Below are 9,933 nucleotides of genomic sequence, written 5' to 3' on the forward strand. Positions count from 1 at the left end.
AAGAGGTTGCATTCCATGTAGAACCTTTCAGAAGAGTCTTTCTAGTTCCTTGGTCCCAGTTGATCCTGAAAATAGGAACCAGTCCTGAGCTTTCTTCTTTCTCAACTACAAAGGTAGAAGAAGCACCGATCTCTGCTACTGTGACCTTCATGAATTTGGGCAGGTCATCCTGGCTCACTTGTGGAGTGGAGATGGTGATGTGTCAACCTTCTCTGGGTTGTGTGAGGATGAGATTGATCATGGAGATGAACAAATTTGCCTGGCTGTCACATCTTGAAAAGAGAAAAGTGGCCACGTGTTTTGGATTTGCCAAAATGTTCTTGGTTCTTCTTCTTCCTTTGAGATGGCCTCCAAGATTGGGATGAAACATCCTCCAGAGATTTTGTCTTCTGCTTCCTTTGTCCGACACTAGTTGTCTGATGAGATGTGGTGTGAAGCAAGTATGAACGGTAGTGCTAGATTCTCATCTTCACCACATTGAATCTGGTCTTCTCAGATACTTGTGGCAGTGCCTGGGTTTCTGCCACTTCCTCTTTCAGATCTATTCATCTGACATCTGCTTGTTCTTGGGACCTCTTTAATCCCGACTACAGAGTCTTGCCTCCATTTACCCTCACTCTTCAGGCACTTTTCTCAGATTGCCCGTAGGACGGAGAGGCCGAACTGGGAGGATCAGAGGTATGAAGTCATTTCTCATGGGGTCACATGGGGTCTCCTTCCACTGGGCTAAGTCTGTGCCAGGACCAGGGAGAGTGGAATTCTAATCATACAGGAGGTTCTGGAAACTCTGCTGCTTCACCAATGGGGGATCACAGGGCTATAGAGTTTCTTCACGTTTTGGAATGTTTTAGATCACTGAAGTTTTCCTTTTTTGCACAACACACTTTAAAAATTAAAAATAGCTGGGGGCCAGGTACCAGTGGCTCACACTTATAATATATACTTAGGAGGCTGAGATTTGAGGATTGCAGTTTGAAGACAGCCCAGGCAGAACAGTCCATGAGACTCTTGTCTCCAATTAATCACAGAAAAAAACCAGAAAGTCACTGTGGCTCAAGTGGTAGAATTGCTAACCTTGAGCAAAACGAGCTCAGGGACAGTGTCCAGTCCCAGAGTTCAAGCCCCAGGACCAGCAATAAATAAATAAATAAATAAACAAACAAGATTGCAGGACTATTTATTAAAAATTATTACTGCTCTGCATTTGGCTACATTGAAAATGTGTATTCAAGATCCCACCCCCACTGAGATGTGAAGGATCTCTTCCCCTCCACCTAATGTTCCCAGAGATTATGTTCTTCCTTCTGGCATCCTGTGTGCATTTTTATATGATGTGGGCCACTTTGGTGCTGCCCAAACTCCTCTCCTCTCCCCATCTTCGTCGGCTGCATCTTCAGGTTTTGAGACCCAGTACTGCCATTGTTAGGAGTGTTGTGAAGCCCTAAGAAAGACAAAGCTGTGCAGATGACACAATCACAGGTTGTGTTTTGGATTGCTGAAGCTGTAAGCAGGTAGACTAAGTAACTTATTCTATACTCTTAACATGTAAGTTCTTCACAAAAGTTCTGCTGTGCATCCTGAAGTTAGTTTCTATGATGATAGCATAGGGTGGGTGCTTTCGATACCTAAAGCTAGTTCTAGCTGAGCTAGAGAAGTAGAGGACAGAGAGATTCATTGGACTGGGACAGTCAAGGATGAAGAAATATCAAGTTATTCTCAGTATGTGCAGACAAGTAGAGCAAGGCAAAGGTTCTAGGCGAGGCTGTTACTGAAGAACAATGAGAAGATGGTATTTTGTCAGTAAAGGCATGAGGACCAGGAAGAGATGGACTCTGTTCCCTCACCTGTTAAGGTGGTTCCAAGTTTCTCTTACCTGTACACTGTAATGTTCCTGGGTTTAGAGCCTCCCTAGGAAGGGTTTGGAGACTCTTCATCAGTTCCTGTAACACACCTCAGTTTCCACATCTGTAAAAGGAACCTTCTGGCCCTGCTCACTTATGAACTAATGGTGATAAATGCATCACTTCCATGTTTCTGAACATTAAAGGGTAGGGAATGTGCGTGGATTTAGATTAAGTTTCAGACTCATGTTGTGGCACACAGCTGCAATCCTAGCTATAGAAGAGGTAGAAAGAGGCAAGAGGATTAATCTGAGGACAGCTGGGGAAAAAGCATGAGACTCTATCTGAAAAAATGTAAGCGAAAGGACTAGGGGCACAACCCAAATGGTAAAGCATGTGCCAAGCTCCTGCAAGACCCTCAATTCCCAGTATCTTCTCTTAAATTTTGAATTACACAAGGGACACATGAATATATACAGACACTACAATAGAATTAAGTTCCTTTTGCCTGTTGCTTCTCAATCTTGGCTCTCTCCTCCATTCTCTGGAGACCATCTTTGCCAACGTACTGTTAGAAATTCTGTGTGTTTTCAGATGTCTTTGTACCTGTAGAAGTATAGGCATTGTTTTGTTTTGATTTGGTATAAAGAGACTCAGAAGTACTCACCCAACAACATGTCTTTATGATGGTCCCTTGTGAGAGCACAGACAGTCCCCTTATTCTTGTTAATGGCTGCATAAAACTCTAGCGTGTAGCTATGCTCTGCTTTAATTAGACATTCCCCAGCTGATGGACATGTAAGTTACGCTCAGTTTTTCACCTTTCTTGGTGGTGACCATCTTTGTGCATACCTTTTTAGGCATGATGCTCATTTCTTCTTGGGCAGTCATGAAGAGGGGGTCACTCCTGGGCCAGAGAGGTCTCTGGGAGTTATAGATTTCAGTAGCCACTGTTAAATTCCCCTCAAAATAGATGTGTGGCTATCAGTAGCCATTTATCTTCAGGATCCTTGTTGCCGTAGCCCTCTCCCATCTAACCATCTTGCAGCCATGTTCCATCCTGTAGAGCAAGATGTCTCAGAAAGAAGTGTTGTGGAGTCCATGGGGTCAAGTGCAGGTGTAATCTTAGAACCCATGCTGCTCTGCATACCTGGGACTGGAGAATTCTTGTCCAAGGGACCATGTATGGACACCACTTTTCCATTGTCCTAATCCTGAAGGGCAGTCCCGGGTTACTGGGGTGGTGGGATGTGGACAGAGCTAGAGGGGTGTCAAGAAGGGCATTTCTCATCCTTAGCAAGGATGCTATCATGGCATCTACCTTGGGCCCAGTTTTCCCCAGCACAGTTAAGCCACCCAGTGCTCGTGTGTGGGGTGTGGGGTGTACGTGCACACACGTGCTCTGGAGTAAGGAGCCCCGTGTTTTCTCTTTGGGGGAGCTGAAGCAATGTACCCCAGAAGTCTTCCCCTGGAGTCAGTGTCCAGGCCTGTCCCATCTCAAAGCCCTGGTCCATCCTCACTCCAAGGCCGGCTACATCTCATTGGTAATCATCTACTCAAATTTTTAACCGATTTAGCTCTCCCTTTTGGAAGGGCTTCCCTTCCTCTTGCCTCTAGGAAAGGGGTAGCCTCGTGTCTGGGTGGGGGTTGTCTCCTGGGACTCATTTCTAGCCAACCCAGAGCACTTCAAATGGGGGTGGGGAGGCCCAGCTCAGGAAGCTCGCTCTTCATGGAAATGAAGCCTGCTGCGCAGGTGGCTTCTCTTGTCTGTCCCTCTCCAGAGAGAGGGGAAGGGCTGTACAGGAGCTGAGATCAATGCTGGCAGGCAAACCTGAGCACCCCGTTAGCGACAGCTCCCAGAATTTAAAGGGACACGTAATCGTACCTAATACACATCCTGGCAGAAAGCCAGTTGTCGCTGATGGCAATGAGCGCTGCTGGCAGAGAGAGAGGAGCTTGCTACCCCCACATCAACCCCCAGGTCTTCTTGAGAGAACTCGGCTGCCTCCAGAGCCCTCTCTATACCAGTATCCTCCTCTTCTCCATCATCCTTGTCTCAGTGAGACCTCCATTTATTGGGGTGGAGGGCTAATTCACACCCCGGCTCTGCGAGAAGCATTCATCAAGGGGGCCAACACCCTGGAGAATGGAGAGCAGGTACTCTATTTCACAGATGTGGAAACTGAGATTTAGGGAGTGGAATTCTTGCCTAAAGTTGCACACAAATCTGGGATAGGGATGGGATGCAAATGTTGGCCAGCTGTACTCCAGAACATGCCGTCCCCGGAGATGGAGCCCATGTGCAGAAGTTCTGACTCCCTGAATGACCCCCTCAGGTCCAGCATGGCATCCTTCCTCCAGAAGCCTGGCAGCTTCTGGACCCTCTCATCCTGCAGCCCAGGGGTGCAGCCTCATGCCATTCCTGGAGGAATAACACATCATCTGGGCCTGTTAGAAAACAAGCTGTCAGCACTGACCTATGACTTGAGAAACTCTGAGGAAAGCGGGTTTCTGTATCCCCCATTGTCCCCTTGGAGTTCCGAGGGGCCACCAAAGCCAAGCAGTGAGCACTGCCCCCCTTGGTTCCTCTTTGAAAAGCCAGGAGACACATTTAGTCCCTGCCACGTTGGAGTGAATTAATCTGTGGTGACAGAGCCTGAGGGCAGCAAGGCTGCTGCTGGGTTGAGGGGAAGAGGGAGGATGTGGGCCTCAAGGAGGGAAGAGGGCCTTTCCTGTGCGGGTGTTAGGGACCCGTGCCAAGCTGCACTTGTGTGGAAGGAGAGGAAGGGCTGCTCAGGGCAATCAGTTCTAGAAGGGGAACAGCCAGCTTCCGAACACACCGTGGTTTTAGCATTGACCTTGGACTGCAGTGATGCACACCCAACCCTTTAGCATCCTGGCAGTCCCAGTCCCCGCTGAAGGCTGTCTGTTCCCTCGTGCCAATGGGGGTATAACAAGCTCAGCGGCATGAAGCCATCCCAAGGGAAGAGGCAGGATTTGAGCACAGGTGCCTTGGTCTGTAAAAGTCATGCACCAGAGGTTCTGCTCTGGTCAAGAGGCCACCAGCCCACTGCGTCAAGCCTTCCCTTCCCCTGGCATCGCACCCACCCTGGGTCCTTTTGAAGGTGGCTATAAGTGGTTCCCGCTGGCTGAGAGCCTGTCCCGGTGGGCAGGAAAGTGGCTTTGGTGACGAACGGGATGTCGGCTCTTCTCTCTGGCTATGTTTAGAAAGGTGTCAGTCCCAAGGTGGCCATCTTGCGGTCTCCCGGGACATAATCACGAGTGTGCCTAAAACCCCATCACTGACCTTTTGGCCCTCGGACAGCTGCTTTTGGCACTACATGCAGAGCGGGTCACACAGGTCCCAGGGGCTTCTGGGGACTGGGGCACACTTCCTGCAAATGGAGCTTGAATACAGTGAAGATCTGCCAGGGGACGCTTGTGAAGGTGTGTGAAATGACTCACAACCACCCCCGAGCACCTCACGTGTATACTGGGGTGCTGCCACTCAGCCACAGGCTGTGCGCGCGTGTGCACTCTGTCTCACCCTCCTTCTCTCTCTCTGATATACATTCAAATACCTGCATGCTCTAGTCCATCCCTGAATACTCTCTCTCTCTCTCTCTCTCACATCACACACACATACACACATGCGTGCACACTCACATACACACATCACTCTACTATGCATGCAATGTATACAAACTCACATCAACATATCTGTAAGTGCACATACATGCACAACACCCCTGCCACTCACATGTACCCACACAAACGCACTTTGGAGCCATAGCATCACTTCCAGTTTTCTAGTGGTTTATTAGAGATAAGAGTCTCATGGACTTTCTTCCCTGGGCTGACTTTGAACCATGATCCTCCGATCTCAGCGTCCTGAGTAGCTAGGGTTACAGGTGTGAACCACCGGCGCCCGGCACAAACACACTCTTTACATATTGGTTTTGTCCTAGGAAAGGGCAAGGAGTTTAAGTGTACACCCCATGGGCCTCAGCCTTCCCAGTGCTTAATTAAAAGGTAGAATTTCCCTTTAACCTTTCTTAAATGATTATCTTTAAGTAATTGTACAAAGGAGATTCAATTCAACAGGTCAGTTTATGAGTATATTGCATCTTAATCAATGCCAGGCTTGGAGTTGTGGCTCAAGTGGTAGAGTGCCAGCCAGCCAAGTAGGCATGAGGTCCTGAATTCAAATCTGTGCACTAACAAGACTTCCCATTCTACTTAGTCTTGAATCCTTAGGAAGCTATGTAAGAACGTGATCACAGGGAGTGATCACCCATTAAGGACACCTCAAAGGTTGCTTCATTTCCACCCACTGGAGACTCGCTTTGCTCTGTCTCACTTCCCTCTTCCCCCTTTTGGGTGTAGTCTTCAGAGCAAAACTTCTTCACTCATCTTGGTTCAATTTGCTGGTGCTGGGCCCATGGGGCCCTGTCCTCAGCCAGGCATGAACTAGTTAAGATGCTGGGTAGTGAGGAAGGGGTGGGGCTTAGAGAAAATCAGTGATGAAGTATATTTTAACAACAAGCAAGAAGTTTTGGCATTTTGGGGGTGAATCCGGGTCCTAGATTTATTTGTGGGGGGCTTTTCTGGTCCAGGGGTGCTTTCTCGTTACTAACATTTCCATCTTTCAGTTAGACCATGGATGTTATTGACAGCATAGGGATGGTTGGGTGGAGTCTACATGTTCTTGCTTGTTTTTCCTTTGTTTCTTTTCTTTCTTCTTTCTTTTCTTCCTTCTCTTTTCTCTTCCCCCCTTCTCTTTCTTTTGTGCCAGTACAGAGGCTTGAATTCGGGGCCTAGATGTTATCTTTAGCTTTTTCACTCAAGTCTGGAATTTTATCACTTGAGCCATAGCTCCACTCCTGGTGTATTTTTTCTTTTACTTTTTCGTGTGTGTGTGTGTGTGTGTGTGTGTGTGTGTGTGTGTGTGTGTGTGTGTGTTTAGAGATAAAGAGTTTCTTGGTTTTATGTACCTGGGTTGGCTTTGAACCTTAATCTTCAGCCTTTTGACTAGTGAGGATTACAGGCATGAGCCACTAGCTCCCTTCCCACATAATTGTGGTTTTAGAAATCAAAATAAAAGCAAAAGTCCCTGATGAATAGAACACTAATATCTTTAAAGTCAGGGTCTGGCTTTACCTTTCCATAGCTTTCTTCACCCTGATCCTGGCTCTGTTGGCTCTTCATTTGATTAAGAATTGGATCATTTATTTGCCATGGATTTTTGCACTCATTTTGCTTGAAAACAAAAACAAAAGGCACAAGTGCATTAAAATAGTGTGCATCTTGATTTTGAATGTTCCAGAACTGCTTGGAGTTTCACATCTTCACAGCTGCATACTCATCCTGGCTCATAGCAGATCTGGTTGTGCCCAATGGCCTGGAAAAACGTTAACGGAGCCCTCCTCCTTTCTCAGGACTATCCCAGTTTATAAAAGTAATTATGTGGTTGCCCCGCCCCTTTCTCCTCTGCCCCCCAAAGCCTCCAAGGCCCAGGCAATTGGGGTGCACAGTAAATATGGTCACCCCCAGAGAAGCTGGATGTCCATTTCTCCTCAGACACTGGGAACCCCAGGTTGCGGGTCTTTCCTCCTGCAACCTCCTGTCTCTGCTTCCTCTGTGCTCGCCCAGGGACAGATGGAGGTGCTGAAGGGAGAGGTGGCTTCAGACATGGCGCTGCTATTTCAGGGCAGACGATGGCTTCCTTCTTCTGCCCAAATGAAACCTTTCCTTTCCCAAATTCCTCGGCCCTCTCATTAGTGGTTGTGTTTGTGGATAATGGCTATGAGGCAATAAAAAAAATCCAGAATGTGCTGCCCAGCCTCTCCTTAGCCTTTCCCTCGGAGCTCCTGGCAACTCGGGCCGAGGGCTTAATGACTCTCGTGCAGACCCGAGGCCCAGAGTGGGCATTTGTATTACAGCTGGATTATTAATCCCCATTAGTTCAAAATGCCGGGCCACAGGCCAGGAGCCCAGGAAAATAAGTGATGACAGGTGAGAGAAAAATGGCCTCCTGGAGGCCTCCTGGAGGCCTCTGCGGCCACTTCAAAGGCCACGGCCCTGCCAGGTAATTGAGGCCTAATGGACACCATGTCCGGGAAATGGCTTGGCCAGAGATCACCCCTGCACAAGGAAACATAGACGGGTGGAGAGTGAGAGGCCATGCTAGCCAGGCCTGGCTCAGAAAGACCTCTGTAATTAGGCTGGGATGGAGCAAATACCTTGTCTGCCAGGCGTTGTACGGAGTTGTTCGTGACTTCTATTTGGGGAGAAGAGAGCATGCCAGAAGCAGGCAGGCTATGGGAGAGGTGGGTCTCTTCACCGCACTGGCCACCCCTAGGCTCAGTGATTTTATTTCCTTTCACATTTGGAATGTCACTTCAGGAAGGGATCACAGCATCCAGTGTGCATTTGGGCCTTTAATGCAGCCTTTCTCTCTGGCAGGGTCTTACTCCTGGATTTCTAGAGTCCTGCTTAGAGCTTGAGGCTACTCTGATTTTTTTTTAGATAGCAGCTCTCATCAGAAGGTAGAAGGAAAGAGGCTCACCCTATCATGCAAAGAGCCAGTCCAGGCCCCCTAGCTCCTGGTGGGATGCACTCATCAGAGACCCCAGTGCCTGATCTTGGAGTCAGCAACACCTGAGCCTGGTGTGTGGTCATCAGAAGACCCCTATCACTCTTCTTCCCTGTAGCACCGGTCTGTATTTCAGTACTTTCATTAAATCATCCCATTTACACTTAAGCTTACTTTATAAAGAAACATTTGATCACTCCAAAATGGGAGGCAAAAAAGAACAATGTCACTTGGCGTAAGAAGCAGATAATGATGAAAATGAGCGCCCAGATGGGCGAGGGCTGTCACTCCAAGATTCCAAGTTCAAGGCAAGGATCTCCCCACCCCCGCTTTCTCCTCTAAAAAGAAAGCACAAATGTTACAGAGCTGGTAAGCATCTTACCACTTGAGGACTCCCTTCTGCTCTCTGGAAAGGAAGGCTCAAATATGAGCCTCATGTGGGGTCAAAGTCATGTCCAGGTGCCAACCTCCGGTGCTCACCAAGCCCATGGGAATCTCTGATGACAGGCTCTGTGGCTGGGCTTTGAGATCAGGCCATCCAGGACATGGGGGGAGTTCACTTGGTCTTTTGGCTTCTTCTTCTCTATGTATGGAGGAACAGAGCTCATGCAGGGAAAGCTGAAGGGAATGAATGGAAAGTTCCATGTGCATTGCACACCTTAAGCCCTCTGTTAGTGTCCTGCTGCATGGGCGGAGGGGGACATGGAGTATATTCTGGTCGTCGGAGGAACTCAAGCTTGACAGAGACTATGTACCACATGGAGCCAAATCAGGTGGGGACTAAGACCTTCCATACTTCGAGTCAGCCATAGGCACAGGTGTTGAAAGCAGTTGTTGACACTATGGAAGTCCTTCTCTCATATACTCACTTGCACCAGGGTCCCCTTTACAAGTGAGAAAGGCCAGGGACTTGGAGGGCTCACCAAAGTCCTTCAAAGAGGAATCAGACCCAAGGGACACCGGCCTACTCAAGCCAGGCATGTCTAACCATTCACACAAATACGGGCTTAGCTTGAACCCAGTGCCTGGGTGCTATCCCTGAGCCTTTTTCACTCAAGGCTAACACTGTAGCACTTTGAGCCATAGCTTCACTTCTGGTTCTTAGGTGGTTAATTGGAAATAAGAGTCTCATGGCCTTTCCTGCCTGGGCTAGCTTCAAACCTCAGTCCTTAGATCTCAGCCTCCTGAGTATCTAGAATTACAGGTGTGAGCCACCAGTGCCTGACTCACTTAATTCTCATACTACTTAAGTGCCTTCATAAGTAAAGACTGTGAGTTAAATATTACAGTACTTAAGTGTTCAGTTTCCTCAATTTTACAGGTGAGCCTGAGCCATTTGCCCAAGCTCAGTCATTAGGGTGTAGAGCCTGGGATTTGAACCCACCAGGGATCTAAGATCTTATCCCCTAGGCCGGAGCTGTCTGCCTTCAGCTGTGCACATGTGTTCCCATCCTGCATGTGATGGAGGTGTGAATACAGACGTGTATGTCAGCTCGG

Source organism: Dipodomys spectabilis, unplaced genomic scaffold, assembly GCF_019054845.1.
Source record: "Dipodomys spectabilis isolate Male_0828 unplaced genomic scaffold, ASM1905484v1 ptg000130l, whole genome shotgun sequence".
In the NCBI taxonomy this organism is placed as follows: Eukaryota; Metazoa; Chordata; class Mammalia; order Rodentia; family Heteromyidae; genus Dipodomys; species Dipodomys spectabilis.